This window comes from Ceratotherium simum, chromosome 10 (assembly GCF_057802395.1).
Source record: "Ceratotherium simum simum isolate JZ-2026a chromosome 10, ASM5780239v1, whole genome shotgun sequence".
Classification (NCBI taxonomy): Eukaryota; Metazoa; Chordata; class Mammalia; order Perissodactyla; family Rhinocerotidae; genus Ceratotherium; species Ceratotherium simum.
Window position 1 is genome coordinate 65985468 of NC_141909.1, and position 16794 is coordinate 66002261.

At 37.0% G+C, this 16794-nt stretch overlaps 1 long non-coding RNA gene across 1 annotated transcript in view; it reads left to right on the forward strand.

Annotated features, from left to right (window-relative positions):
• Positions 1-6202: 6202 nt before the first annotated feature.
• The window catches only part of LOC147916160 (uncharacterized), a 67761-nt gene continuing 57169 nt past the window's right edge, over positions 6203-16794 (forward strand). Inside the window, exons 1-2 of the long non-coding RNA XR_015553453.1 lie at positions 6203-6443; positions 9959-10022. This is a non-coding gene — a long non-coding RNA (uncharacterized LOC147916160). The remainder of the gene's footprint in view (positions 6444-9958; positions 10023-16794) is intronic.

The following is a 16794-nucleotide window of genomic DNA, read 5'->3' on the forward strand; positions in this document are numbered from 1 at the left end:
AGGATGTTGTTATTTATACCTTTTGATGCTTCTCACCAGACTCAGTATACTCCAAAGAAAACAGATCTCTACTCTACAGCAGAGACTTCTGGTTGTCACAAATTTCCATTCTTTCTTCTTGGTCATGTATAAGAAGCACATTTTGCAGCTTCCCTTGAAGTTAGGTTGGTGCTGTATGAGTTTGCCCATGGGATGTGAGCAGAGGTGAGGTACGTAATTTCTAACCCTGGTGATAAACCCCATGTGAGACCCTCCTCACTTTCTCCTGCGTGGGGATGTTGAAAAGATGAAAGAAGCCTGGATTGCTGATCCATTGCTTGAAGCACAGCTGCCCAGACCACATCTAACTACTACGTGATCAAGAAATAGGCTTTACTGTAATAAGCCACTGAGATTTTGGGGGCTGGTTTAGCCTAGCCTAGAGTCAAGAGGGGTAATCTCACTTGTTATGGGGACATATGCAAACTTACTGAGATCTATTCTAAAGAAAAATCAATCAATGATAGGGAAGGGGCAATTACACGTTATTCTTTTGGATGCACTGGAAAACAAGAGATTTAAATCTTAACACCAAACACAAATGATCTCATATTCCCTAGTGAATTCTTTATTTATTACCACATAACAAATTACACCAAACTTAGTGGCTAAAAACAATAAACGTTTGCTATCTCCAGTTTCTGTGGTTCAGGAATCTGGGAGTGGCTTAGCTGGGTAGTTCTAGCTCAAGATCTCAAATGAGATTACAATCAAAATGTCAGTCAGACATCTAATTATCTAAAGGCTTCACTGAGGCTGGAGGATCCATTTGCAAAAAAGGCTCACTCACATGGCTATTGGCTGGAGGTCTCAGCTTCTCATCCATAAACTCTTGCTATGACTGCTCACAACATGGCAGCTAATTTCTCCCAGAGTCAGGGATCCCAGAGAGAGAGGCCAAAGCCACATTGTCTTTTATAACCTACTCTTGAAGTGACATATCATATGCGATACAATTCTGACTCTAACTTGCCTGAGTTTAGTTACATTTCACAGGTTAAGGGCACAGTCTCCTACTAGGTTGCCCTCAACTTTGGACACCAAGCTTGGGTATTCCCAGGACACCAGCACTTCTGATCAATCGGCTGCAAATCGTGGGTTCTTACTGTCCCCTTGGGTTCAATAATTCATTACAACAACTTGCAGAACTTAGGAAAGCACTCTATTTATAATTGTTATAAGGGATACAAATCAGAATCAGCCAAATGAAGAGATGCGAAGGTCAAGGTCTGGAAGGTTCTCAGACACAAAGCTTCCACGTCCTCAGAACACATCAGCCTCACAGTATTGTTGTGTATCAGCACCCAGGGAGCTCAGCCAGCTTCTCTGATGTCCACATTTTTTATTAAGGTTTCATTCTATAGGTTAGATTGATTGCATCATTGACTACATGATCGAATTCAATCACATCCTTCTCTTTCCTCCCAAGAGATCAGACTGATATCATGTGGCTCAAAGTCCCAACCCTCTGGTACAGTGGTTGGTCTTTCTGGCATGGCCCACCCCCACTGTGAAACTATCTATGAGTCACCTCGTTAGCATAAGCTCAGGTGTGATCTGAGGGGCCCACTATGAATAACAGACAGTAACTCTAACTCTTTGTCCCAGGAACCAGGGATGAAGGACAGGCAAATCCTTTATTATACAATGCCACACTTCTACCATATTCTATTTTCATGCAGATCAACACTGATACAATTTGGGTGGGGGTTACCCAAGGGCACAAACACCAAAAGGTGGGGATCATTGGGAGCCATGTTAGAGGCTGACCACTGCACCTATATAAACAAAATCAAATTACCCATACATCAAATTTGGATTTCTTACAAGATATTATTGGGATTATTAAAGTAATTGTTGGGATTATTAAAGTAGTAAAGTACATAGTTGGCAATCAATAAATATTTTTCCGTGTGAATTAAAATATAGAAAATAAAAATAAATTTTTTCATTTGGAGAAATGAATTATGATGTTTAATTTAAAATTATATTAGTTACACTTATTTCACAGATACAAGTACTTAAGAAAGAACTAATGGAAATGTAAATTTGTATTGATGGGGTAAATTTTTTCCTAATAATATTGCATCGAATATAAATCAAGAAAGGAAGTTTTTAGTAAGAAAGCTTTGTAATCTATTCTAAGGTAAATGAAGGATGAACAAAGATCAGATTAAAAAAAACCAGAATCTTTCATTTGGCCCTCATTTTTAGATCAATATTTCTGAATTAAGGGAAATTTTTCTGCTTAGTGCAATCAATTTTGCTTCCTTTCTAATATGACATAGAAATTAACTTTAAGCATAATCTTTTCACTTAATTACAAAGTAAAAGGATTTAAGGAAAGTTTAAGAACAACCAGAATTAATCTTTAACCAAAGTTAAAATAGCAACTCAGTCATGTGGCTCAATAATTAGTGAATACAGTATATTTAAATAAATGTAGTATCTTTATTTCTTTAATCATGAATTTAAACCAAATGACTTTAGCTGCTATCACATCAGATATTTAGAAAATTTAACTAAGTATGCCCTGTTTGAAGATTAAGTTCTAGATTTAATTTATTTTATTCTTTATACATATATTTTTGTGATCCTCTGAACTGAATGTTTTCCTCACTGGAGCTTAATGGTATAAACCTTTCTTTAATTCCATTGACTCGTGTTTTGATAAGTAGCCTTTGAAAATGGTCTAAAGGACTAGAAGGGAATATGGTTTTGTATAGACGTTATCTCTTATCTTTACCTTTATTGATGAATAGCAGAATTATTATAAAGTCAAAACAACCCATTCTTTGTCTCTTTTCCTTTGTGCAATAAAGTAAAATATGCAATGCAATAGAAATCTCTCAAGAAATACAACTTTAGGGTTTAGAGCTGCCTTTTTAGGGAGTTATCTAAAACATAAACTAGCTTATGTTTAAGTCATCTTGGATTGAATCTCAGCAATTGTCTGGCAGCATGGATGAAACATGGATAGAGGACATTAGGGGCCAGTAGGCCTTATAAGAATTATTTTACTTATATCCAAGAGAAGACAAAGATCAAGGGTATTTAAAAATAAATCAAGCAGGCAGTGGAAGAACCAGACAATTATGACTCGATGACAAAAGAGGCATTTTCTTGCCCGGATATTCAGATAATGGATTATTAGTTCCCATGAAAACAGGATTCATGTATCAAAGCCTCTCAGTTTAACTGTAGTCATTGAGCTGTTTGGATTAGGAGATTCTGAGATATAGTGCTATGCATCTCTTTAAGATTTCATTGCTAGACATATAAAGAAATTCTAGTCTAGTCCAAGAATTTAAAAATCTGTGGAAAATCTCTATCTTTCTTTCATCAGTTTTCATCCTGATGAAATCTAGGAATCTGCCCAGGAAATAGCTCGGTCCACAAGCGCTGACAGCATGAATTGCAGCAGCAGGGATAGAAAATAGAGTTGGGTCTAAAAACCACTTTAAAAGACATCCCATCTCTGGTCAGAAGAATAGATGATATGATGGTATCTGGGCCAAGACCCAGACCATTTAAAAAAATCACTAAAAGCCCCAGCAACTACTTTTTGATCACTTACTATATATAAAGTTCTATACTCTGCTTAATGAGGAAATAAAGAGACATAAAAGACACCATTTATAATTTTAAGGCATTGAAACAGCATGTAGAAGACAATTCATGAGTAAAAATAGTTAAAAGCAAAGTGAATGATACTGGAAATGTGCCGAAGCTATATAAGGTTAATGTCTGAGTAAGTCTGTAGGCAGAGGGATCTCTGAAGTAAGAGAAAAGAGTTCTCTGAATACAGAGGAGAGAGACATGATATTTACACTGGTTCAATTGGAACAGAGGAAATCTGAAGGTGATTAGGACCAAGAGAAGAAGAAAAAGGGAAAAGATAACAAACAAAAATAAGAAAATTAGGGAAGAGGGCCGGCCCCATGGCTTAGAGCTGGCGGCCCGGGTTCGGATCCCAGGCGTGCACCGACGCACCGCTTCTCCGGCCATGCTGAGGCCGCGTCCCACATACAGCGGCTAGAAGGATGTGCAACTATGACATACAACTATCTACTGGGGCTTTGGGGGAAAAATAAATAAATAAATAAAATTATATAAAAAAAAAAAGAAAATTAGGGAAGAGAGCCAAATGGTATGCTTTTTGGATGAAGTGATGAGACCAAATTGAAAAGTCCAATTTTAAATATATTGTATTTGAAATGACAAGTGGGAAATAGCCATTGTGTTTGAAGATGCAGGACTGGAGCTGAGGGCAAAGTCAAGGATGAAAATGTGGATTTGGAAATTCACCCTACAGGAAGGAGCTTGTTGAGGCCAAGAGAATGAATAGGATTTCTGAGGAAGGGAGGATAGGGTGAGAAAAGAAGATCAAAGACCCAGTTTTAAAAGTGAGGAGCAGATAGAGAAGGAGCGGTCAGAAGTAGAAGGGGAAATGGAGTGGTTCAATGGGAACCCCCGTGATGTAAGTGAATACTAGTCATTGGATTAGATGATTAGGAGATGACGCATGATCTTTGGGGAAGCCAATTTAATTGTGGAATGGGGATGAAGCCAGACTGTATAGGAGAAAGGAGGCCACAGATAAAGGTGGTCATAGCCTTCTATGAAAAAGGAGACAGTACTAGCCTATAAGTCTGGCTAGTAAATAGAAGCAAAATTCACTGCACTCCATGACTTCCACCCCTAAAGTAGGATGAGCGGTGATCTCTTGTAGTTTTGTGCATGTTTGGGCTTCTCTGCGGCACTTAAAGTCATTTCCCTTAGAGCACTCCAGAATATAAACAGATGAAACTGTCTTAAAGAAGTTCCAACTTACAATTAAGAACGACAGCCATGTTTACTATATTGGTGTTGATTGTCCTTGTGAATGCCCACCCCAATCTCAGCTGTCAGGCCTGAAGCACTCACATTCAGGTGCAGGATCCTGTGGGGGCAGTTTGTATGATGTGAGACTGCCAGGGCCCTTGGATCAGGCATGGAGATAAACCTGACAGAATGACAGAAGCTGGCACACGCAACCATGGCCTAGAAGGAACACCTTCTTGTTCTTAGTTTTTGTTTAGCCAAAACAGCAGAACTTTAGTCAAGTGCCATCCGTAGCAACAATCATGACTCAACAAATGAACTTATTAATTCCAATTTGTAAAATTTCTTTGTAAGACATTGTTATATTTTTGGTTCCATGGTTATCACTTCCATTTTTATCTTATATATATTTTTATTGTTTGAGTTGCTGTAAACTATTTTGAGAGGATTTTATTACAGGAGGAACTACATCAGTACCACGTGGAAATCACAAATAAAGCTTATCACACTCTGAGAATGTGACGATAATAAGGAAATGAACTAGATCTCATTCATATTACCATATGCAACCGTACATTGGATCTTGATTTCAATCATTCAAATGTTTTAGGTACTACTGTGCTAAAGAACATTTTCATAAATTATTTTTTCCTAACTTTGATAAGATTATGCCTATAACTTTAGTATTAAACTAAACTTTTCATTTAGACTCAAATTAAACTTTAGTATTGCATAAAAATAGTATAGCATTAACAGAAAATTTCTCCTAGGGAGAAATTGCACAGGAGCCATTGCACAGAAATAGGACTTTAGATTTTTCTCTTTTTTGCGTAATGCCCATTGTGAGGCCTGAGAATTAGAAGACTACATTCCCTGCCTCCTGAGCCACACCCTGATCCTGACTGTAGGGAAATGTCTTAGGACAAGCCTGGACCAGAGCTTGCAGGAGTGGATGGGAGGACATTCTACTCAGTGTTTATAATGATTACGTTTTTCTAAAATAGGCCTATTTCTTAACTTTATTGATGGATGTAGAAAGTGAGGCATGAAGGAGATAGAGTCAACATTTTAACTTAAAATGAAAGAGTTAAGATTAAGATATGACATTTTACCATGAATAACATCATTAGAGTTTACTGTTGTGAAAAGAAGTGTACAGAGTTCAGATATGGGTAAAACAATTACCTTTTGTCCTTGAAGAGTTTATAGCTTAAGGGACTAGCCAGGGCACACCAGTCTAAACAAAAGCCACAGAAATCTATGTCATGGTAAGGAAAAATGTGATTTAAAATAAACTAACAGAAAATGAGCATAGTTTCTTCTTCCTTTCAGTGGGGGAATATGTGGGTCACCAATCATAATTGTGCCATTCAGTCAACAAAATCTACTGAGTGCCTACTGCATGCCAGCTGCTGTTCTAGACATTGAGGATGTAGCAATGGAAAATCCCTGCCCTCATGGAATATAACATATATACTTCTGTTGCTCCTTCTGTATGCCGGGCACTGGGAATACAAAGAGGGATGTTTCTCAGCCTTAACATCACAGTCCCAGGGGAAGACAGACTTATAAACACTCAAGTAAGTGCAATAATACTATGTACTAAATAGAGAAACCATTACTCAGACAATGTCATTGGAGGGAGACATTTATTTAAGAGTATTATAGGAAAACTGCTGCCTTAAATAAAGCTGGTGAAAACTCTAACTAAAAGTCTGAATGATCAGAAAATTCATATGGTACAGGACATTAAATTTAACTCTTGTTGTTACTTTAGTTTTGAGATTGCCACAGCCAAGAACGGTGAGTGGAAAGTACCCCTATAGTCTAAAGAAGTTGTTAGAACATCTATGCAGGACTTCTGCTTATGCTTCCCCTTTGATAATGTTAGTTCAGTCATTCTAAAGCAATTCATTCTTTTCTTTATTTGTTCTGTGTGATAAAGATGCCCTCTAGGAATTACAAATAGAGAATTTAGTTTAATAGACCCCACTTGATTATAGAAAGATTTTTCTGTCCTTGGTATGCATGCCAAGTAAACAGTTTATTTTTTTAACAATAAAGCCATAACAGAGATTAGTTTTGCTTGGTTGTTTTGTGCATAACCGAGGTGCTAATTACTGCCAGAAGAGAGGTTGATAAATTCCACCACAATCTATTCTTTGTTACCAGGTCATACCCTTTTGGTCACATAACCAACATCAATTTCTTTAGCTAAACATAAATGTCTGCCAGAGTTTTATCCAATATGTATCACAGAGAAGACCTAAGCATCATAAAATTATTCACTCGGACCTTTTCTTCAGTGTACTTCAAACAATTCCTTTAAACACTGTTTGATCTCTTTTTTGGTCAAGTTCCACAAACCAAATAAAAATACAACTATTCTAATTTTACAAAAGGCATTTGTAGCTATTACATAGCCCTTACAATATTTTAGAAAACAAAACATGTGTCTTGGTTACAAGAAACAGCTGCCACCTGAAAAGGAGGAGTGTGGGGCTGCTTTTCCCTCTTGGCATCAGATCAAGGTTTCCATTCTTTTCCCAGTAACTTTCCTCATTGGATTAAAATGAAATGATGAAAACCATTGCATAATAAATAATGATTTCTTCCATGACGCTTTTACTGCTGTACTGATAGAAACAAAAACTTCATTTGATCAGTGTTTCATTTGTTTTTTTTTCTTTTTTAAATGATTGGGGTTTAATTATCAGCTCTCTTGGCCTTTACACTGGGTGGGCAAATGTAATGGTGGGTAAAACTGTTGGTGCCTTAGCACATATCAACACAGTGCACTAAACTATACTAGTAGTCATTTTATTCTTTACCACTAGTGCATGCGCAGTTAAGGATGTTATTGATGCAGAAGCAGACGTGAGATTCAACTGTCTACTATTATGCTAGACATTGAAAGATTTGCCAGAAATTTAAAATAGTGCCAATTTTCTCGCTATTTTTTTGCTTCGTTTTGGAAAATGTAGTTATTTTTTTCAAAAATATGTTTACTTGTGTTGATATCTAATGGGTTTATTATTATTGTTATTTTTAAATGAACTAATAAATACAGCCTTTAAACATTTCTCAGATTTAATTTCTAATACAGCAAATATAAAAAAGATACAATCTGTATAAGCAAAAGGTGTTTGAGGTCCTCGGTAAATTTTAAGAGCATGAAAGGGCCATGGGACCAAAAAGGGTAGAAGTGCTTTTCACAGTATTATGTGAGAATAACCGGAAAGAGAATATAAAAAAGGAAAAAGTGGAGAAAATCAGGGGGGATCATCATGTAGTGATATGTCAAGATTGTGTAAGAGACTGGAACATTGATCAGGATGTCATTCTGGCCTTGGTGTTGGGAGTTCCTGACATCTTGTTAGGGTGTGATTCAAATTGTAGAGGCATTAACACATAATGCAGGACAATAATTTAAGTGAGCCAGTGTAGCATAGTGTAATATTGTGGAAGTTGGAGTCCGAGTGCCTGAGTTTGAATCCCCCGCTCCTTGGGGCCCGCCCGGTGGCACAAGCGGTTAAGTGTGCGCGCTGGGCTGCGGTGGCCCGGGGTTCGCTGGTTTGGATCCCGGGCGCGCACCTGCAGTGGCCCGGGGTTCGCTGGTTCGGATCCCGGGCGCGCACCAACGCACCGCTTGGCAAGCCATGCTGTGGCGGTGTCCCATATGAAGTGGAGGAAGATGGGCAAGGATGTTAGCCCAGGGCCAGTCTTCCTCAGCAAAAAGAGGAGGATTGGCATGGATGTTAGCTCAGGGCTGATCTTCCTCACCAAAAAAGAAAAAAGAAAATGAATCCTCTGCTTCACCACATAGCAGTTGTGTTCTCACTGGGCAAATTATTTTATTTCTTCATGTTTTGGTTTCTTCATTTGTAAAATAGGAATAAAAAATATCACTTAAATTACTGCTTAGTTGAATGCATAGTTGTACAGATTGAATGAGATGATAGACGTAAAGTGATTAGAGGTGTGACTGATCCTACTCATCATTCATTAAATGTTACCATTATTCTACTTCTTCCTATTCAGTACCTTTTCCCACTTACTATGTTCCTCTGCTTGCTTTCAGTATCTAATATTTTAGTTGATCACTTAATTGCCAGAGTAACCATCCTGTTTTTTTTGTGTGTGAGGAAGATCGGCCCTGCGCTAACATCTGCCAATCCTCCTCTTTTTGCTGAGGAAGACTGGCCCTGGGCTAACATCTGTGCCCATCTTCCTCTACTTTATATGGGATGCCACCGCAGCATGGCTTGCCAAGCGGTGCGTCGGTGCGCGGCCAGGATCCGAACCGGCAAACCCCGGGCCACCGCAGCAGAGCGTGCACTTAACTGCTTGCGCCACCCGGCCAGCCCCACCGTCCTCTTTTTTTTTAATTGCTGAAACATTTCTTCTCTAATGTACTCTAACTGGGCATGTAAGCACACTACAAGAAGTTTTTAGGATCTCAGTTACTACTGTTTCAAATAAACAAACCTGGAAATTTCCATCATGCTGATTCCAATAAATCAACACCATGTAAAATATGCCTAGGAAAGTAACATACACACCAACTTAATAAGCAAAGAGACCATGCTTAATACCTAAATTCTTAATTTTCTTAACGTTCATAAATCTTTACAAGTATGTTAGGACCTTGAGACGTTTTTCTTGGGTTAGGGAGTTTTTGGAAACAATCCAGGATTTATAATACCAGAAGAGGAACATTCTTCAACAGTGGCAAGGGACGAAAAGATTAACATAGCAAATAGGGATTTCGTAATGAAGGTTTTTCATGTTAGGATTTACATTAAACTAACTAGCTATGTGTTCAGATTTTTCTGCATTTACTTCTGGTGATCTTTTTACTCCTTTTACTCCTGCTGTCCTAGTGTCCAGGAGTTGACAGAATCAAATGCTTGAGTGTAAGAAATGAGCCCTTTGTCTTACTTTACACCAGAGGAGGTATATCAGGAGAGAGAATAATCAGAGGAAAGGATCTTTATAAAAGTGACCTTTTGACATCAGTCTTTCAATTTGTTTTGCTTCATAGAATTTGCTCACAACCAAGCTTTCATGCATAAAAACTTCTGCTACTTTACAGGAATGAGGGAAGAGTGAGATTTTGTGCATTATGGTGAGAACAGATCTGACTTCAGAGACTCATGGTAAGATCTGCAGCGGTTCATTCCCCAGATAGGTTGCATTTATACCTATTCCGTCCCATAAAGATAAAAGGAGTCCTTTATCAAGCAGGCCAGCTGCACAGACATTGTTGGCTAAATTAGATGTACACAGATATTATTTTATGCTATTAATATGTTGGAAGGCTAACTGGACCTAAATACATTTTTAAGAGAGTTCTGTGCCCTAATGCATCATTCTTTCAAGTGAACATGTTCTTAGGCCTTAGACCACGCCCAGATTTCTGAGGAGAAAAATCAGAGTGTATGGCAACGTCATCTCCGATGGTATTATTAAATCTGAGCTATGCAGGATCAATTTTCTGGCCTTAGATTTAACAACAGTTTAGTCCGTCTTCCAACTTTCTAGTTGATGAAAGAATGAGACCAAATCGTATGAGATTTGTTACACAACCTTTCTTTGAAGGATCTTAAAATGTTTTATTGTTAATTGATGATTTCACAGAAGTATGGCTTTTAAAATTCTTTTTGCGTGAACTTTATTTCTTACTTTTATTTCCCTATTTTTAATTCGCATCTCTCATCTGTTTCTTACTCCTTTTTCTTATATTTCTTTTTCTTCGCTCACTTCTCTACCCTCTCCTCTTATTCATTTCTTTAGACTCCTCCTAATTTTGCCGTCTATTTTTATACCCTAAATGCTGGCCACATCTCTCCTTTCTTTTCCACTAATCTATCTATTAGGAAAGTATTTAGTGGTAATTAGTTTAGACAGAGAATTTTATTACAAAGATAATTTAAAATGTTTTCTTCTAAGTTAAGAAAAACAAAGGCATAGTTTAAGGTTAGGCAAATATTAGAAATAGTTTCATTTGTGTGTCAATGGAAGAAAACTTCTTTTAGAATGTGAATAAAGGCAACTTTCTAGTTTTCTGACATTTCTCGATAGTATAAGTATTTGAATACTGACATTCATTTTGAAGTGGAGAGTTTAATAAGCAAATAATCAAAACTTAGTCATAAAGAATTTATATTCCTAGTAACTAACGAGCATTCAATAAATGTTTGTACTGAACTGAACTGTTTGTTGAAGTAAGAAAAGAAATTCCACATGGGCAGTCCTCAAGTATACTACTATATCAGAGCTCTAGTTCAAGGTTCAAATGCAGATACTTAAGCTCAAATGGAATGATTAATGGCTCTCATTGCACCAACAAATAAGCTAGGAATGCTGAACTTTGGGTTAGCCTTAAAGCCTATGGAGGTAACGACCTGAAAGGCTCTATTGCAATTTTCTTTCTTGGTTATTGTTTATATGTTACATCAAATGAATTAAAGGACATTTTCTTGGTTATGGCTTTCTGATTATAAACTATTAAGATGTTTTGTTTAAAACATTTAAATATACAAATACAATACAAAGCTCTCTGAAATGATTTTAAGTAAATTTATTTTTATTTATTTATTTTTTTTTGTGAGGAAGATCAGCCCTGAGCTAACATCCATGCTAATCCTCCTCTTTTTGCTGAGGAAGACTGGCTCTGAGCTAACATCTATTGCCAATCCTCCTCCTTTTTTTTTTTTCCCCAAAGCCCCAGTAGATAGTTGTATGTCATAGTTGCACATCCTTCTAGTTGCTGTATGTGGGACGCGGCCTCAGCATGGCTGGAGAAGCGGTGCATCAGTGCGCGCCCAAGATCTGAACCCAGGCCGCTAGTAACGGAGCGTGAGCACTTAACTGCTAAGCCATGGGGCCGGCCCTTAAGTAAATTTATTTTTAAAAAATCTTCATGGTCTCAGGATATTTCTTCTGTAGGATCCAATTATAGCAAGTTCTTTGTCACTAAAAATAAGGGGCTGAGATAGAAATTTTTATATAAAAGCATTAACGTTATCATTTGGTATGCATCCCTGGTATCAGAAAGGGTAATCAGAGAAGCAGAACCAGTAGGAGATATATATTAAGACATTTGTTTAAGGGAATTGGCTTCTGTAGTTGTGGGGGCTGGCTAGGTAAGTCCCACATCTGTAGGACAGGCTGTCAGGGCAGGCAGGCTGGAACTCTGGAGCTGAAGTTGCTGTCCACAGGTAGAATTTCTTCTCTATGGAAGCCTCAGCTCTGCTCTTAAGGCCTTTTAACTGATTGAGTCAGGCTCACCCAGATTATTTAGTATGATCTCTCTTACTCAAAGTCAACTGATTATGAACTTTAATCACATCTACAAAATACCTTCACAGCAACAACTAGATTAGTATTTGATTGAATAATAGGGCGTTGTAGTCTAGCCAAGTGGACATATCAAAAGCCCATTACACCCAGAAACAGTTCAGTTTACTTTTAATGACCTCTCCTTATTTATTGCCTTTAGGTGTTTTTTTCTTTTGTCCTTTTGCTTTTCTGTAGTTCTATATTGTGTTGATTTAAAACACAAGTTTTTTTTCCCCAGAAAGGCTTATTTTTCCCAGTGAAGAACAGTTGTTGAAAGCCTGCTCACTCTGCTCATAATACTGTATCCCAGCTAGACGGCATGATCATTAACTCAGAATACGTTGTCTCTACTGAAGCCTTATGTTCCATTAGGCACTTTTCAAGTAGAATTAAATATACAGTCAACTCCTTCTTGAGATTTATAACTTAAGAAAAAAAAGTGAGTGTAAATACATACCTAAACTTAATAAATAAATAAAATTTATCTCATGTTTTTATAAAAGGCTTTATGAATATATTTGAACAGTAATGAAGAAAGACTTGTATCCATCGCATGTTTCTGGGAAGCATGTTGAGCTTATAAGTGGCCATTTAAAATCATGCAGTCCTCAACCTTTATTGAATATTTACAATGTATAGAAGTGGTCTCAAGACATTTGGGAATTTACAAACTAACTGGAGAGACAGATCATATTCATTTGAAAGATAAATAAGAATGAATTCAAAGACACTTGAGTAAAAGACCAAGAACAGATTTCCTATGTCAGTATGAGGTTGTATTTGCAGTGTTGTGGTAAGAGTTGAATAGCATAACATTAAGTAATGCAAACAGACTCAGAGGCTTTTTGTTTGTTTGTTTTAATCTAGAAAACTTGTCTACCTTAGCAACCTTGGAGGGCATTTATAATAGGCATTATTGTATCTATTACTGGTGAGAATCATCCAAGGGCGGGAGGTCAAAATAGTAACACAATCAATGTCAGCTAATTATATTACAAAAGTCAGGACAAAAATCTTCTACACCAATAGCATTTGTACCGCAGTTCATTTGAGATCTGTGTGTCTCAGGGATTTGCTTAGAAATTCAAGACATTCTTACTCAGCAGTTGCTCAATGGATTCTATGGTCTATTTCAATTCATGTAAGCACTATTTTTATTAAGCAATTACTAATGCTCCATGCTTCACAAATTACACTCTGTTCCATTTTTTTTTTAATAATTTTATTTATTTATTTCCCCAAAGCCCCAGTAGATAGTTGTATGTCATAGTTGCACATCCTTCTAGTTGCTGTATGTGGGACGCGGCCTCAGCGTGGCCGGAGAAGTGGTGCGTCGGTGCGCGCCCGGGATCCGAACCCGGGCCGCCAGCAGCGGAGCTCGCGCACTTTACTGCTAAGCCACGGGGCCGGCCCACACTCTGTTCCATTTTTACTTTGCCTCAACACACACACACATACAAACACATATATGCATGTACCACCTATACATGCTTCTTCCTCTAGGTTTTCCACATAACTTCTTGATATTTCCTATATTTTCTTCCTTATTTAGCATTCTGCTGAAATCTCATTTCTTCCATGAAGTATTTACTATAAAGTCGATACACAACATTGCTCTATTATATGGATTTTATATTGGGTATTACTTTTACTTTGGTTTTGTGCCTCATTCATATAAATATAGTTATGTGTATTGTTTCTCTGATAAAAATACTTAATAAATGTTTTTAGTGATGATGATGTTTTGGTATCTATTCCATGCTAAAATTACTACTGTATTCATAGGGAAACTGTTATTATAGAATTTAAAATATTAGCATATGTATTTAAATACCATTCTCTTTGGGCAGAGACTGGATTTTCTTTATACTTGGTATTGTAGGTTATAAAATTAATATATAAGAATAAAGAGACCAAGAATGATTAATACCAATTTCAATACATGGAGAGAAGAGGAAAGTTTCTGGAGTGACAGAAATATTTGATTTGTTTAGAGTGTGGGTTACATGGATGTATATATTTGTCAAAACTCATCAAATATTACATTTGGATTTTTGCATTTCACTACATGCAAACTACACTTTAGCGAAAATTTGTATATAAAAGAGTGGAATACTGGAAGAGGTAAACTGAAAAGAAGGCATATCTTATCCAAATGTGTATTATTGAGCTGTTTCCAACCTTGTCATGGACCAAATTTAGAGAAACGCTGGAAAGGAATTTTTAAAGTGGTGTGGCTTTTCACTTTTCAGTTTCCCATGCTAGTTTTGTTTTACTCTATATGGTAACTTTGTTCTTGTCAACAGCAAGGTCAAGAGCAGCTCTCTGAGTGGAGGAAATATACTCAGGATATAATGGAGGAATAAAAACTGGATCCACTGGTTTTGATTTTAGGAATATGTTTATTTAATAAACAATAATTTTCAGAAGATGATATCTAATTGGCTGCATATAAAGTCTAGTAAAATAGACATTTATAATGAGAAAGAATGTTTATAAAAATATGATTTTCTTAAATTTGAAAATATTTTTATTAACATGCAAAACTAGGGAAGAGAAGAGTGTGCCAGGAACATTTAGAGCTAGAAGACATCATTTATCTTTATCCCTCTGCCTAGAATAATTTCTTCTCACTTTTCCTTCTGGCAAACTCTTAATCATTCTTAAAGATACAGGAAATATTACTTTTTCTGTTAAATATCCTAGATTTTCCCTGAGGTAGCCACATCTTTGCTTACCCCAAATTTCTTCTTCTTTCTCACAGAGTACACATTATATATATATATATTTTTTTTTTGTGTGAGGGAGATCAGCCCTGAGCTAACTTCTATTGCCAATCCTCCTCCTTTTTTCCCCCCAAAGCCCCAGTAGATAGTTGTATGTCATAGTTGCACATCCTTCTAGTTGCTGTGTGTGGGACATGGCCTCAGCATGGCCGGAGAAGCAGTGTGTCAGTGTGCGCCCAGGATCCGAACCGGGGCCGTCAGTAACGGAGCACGAGCACTTAGCTGCTAAGCCACCGGGCCAGCCCACAATATATTTTTATATAATTATGTTGGATCACTTTTGCTTCCCCAATTAAACAGCAAATTCTCAAAGATAGACTGTATTTTGCTTACTTCTTGTATTACTACAGGTCTGTATATTGTGCTTGGGACAGAGCAGATGCTTTAAAATATTTGTTGAATAAACATATTTTTTAATTACAAAACGTATTAAAGATGATTTTTACACTCTTTCCAGCATTGACCAAAATAGAATGCCTCAAAGTGACAAATTTTGGGGCCGGCCCGGTGGTGTAGCTAAGTTTGTGGGTTTCGCTTTGGCGGCCCAGCGTTCACCAGTTCAGATCCTGGACTCAGATCTACTCACCACTCATCAAGCCATGCTGAGGTGGCGTCCCACATACAAGAGCTACAACTCCTCAATTATGATATACAACTGTGTACTGGGGCTTTGGGGAGAAAAAAGAAAAAGTGGAAGATTGGCAACAGATGTTAGCGCAGGGTCAATCTCCCTCAAAAAAGAACAAAGTGACACATTTTTTGTGATAAAGCTTGATATAAAAGGAGAAAGTGGATGTTTGGCTCTTGGGTCAGATTACAAAAAGCTCTTGATTGATAATTCAGTTCAAACACATTTATTTCTTATGGTAAAAATAAACCCTCTAAAAATATGTCATCTTGTTTCCTTGCCATTTCCCTCCCTGAACACTGTGCTCTAAATCACCAGACTGAATTCAGCAGGCTCACATTTTTTCCTATGTTTGACACATCCTTCTCTGCTTAGAAAACTCCCACTTACTCTTCAAGACCAAACTCAGATGTCTTCTCTTTTTATAAATCCTTACTAGTCCTGCCTGGAACACTCACCTTCTGCATCTTCTTCTAACATCCAGTAGTACTTGGATATATTTCTATTACAGCTGTATCACTGTATGTGTCCATTTAATTATTCATTACTACTATCGGATGGTGGGTATCTCAAGGCTCAACAAATATTTGTATGATTTGAATAAAGGAGTCAGTGGGCACCCATTTCTACTCTCAATGTGCAAAATAAATAACTAGGAGATGAAATTCATGGCAAGGTGAATTCCCTCTCAAGTCTATATGGGCCTAAAAAAAAGCAAGAGATGAAACTTGGATATAATTATATAAGCTAATCTTGATTTCTCTTTGAATTATAAGACCTTGGCCAATTTACTGTTGTATCCTTAGGGCCTAGCACAGTGCTTGACACATAGCACAAATCAATAAATAGTTATTGAATTAATAAATAGATACATATATGGGGGGGTTATATCTGAGATTCTTAAGGTTGATTTCTTTCATGATCCCATTTGACATATTTTCATGAAATACAAATGGATGTTACGTCTATGTAACTGTCAGTTCTAATACTAGCCTGAAAATTTCACAAGGGCAGGGACTATGCTTAGCTAACCATTGGCTCTCCAGCACTTACAGATGTTTATTAACTATTTTTTGAATATTTTTAAATGCTGAAGTTCTAGGCATTTACAGAATAGAGTTTTGCTTTGGTGTAAAAGAAAAAATTCCTACTTACGTCTTTCATTCTGCTTAT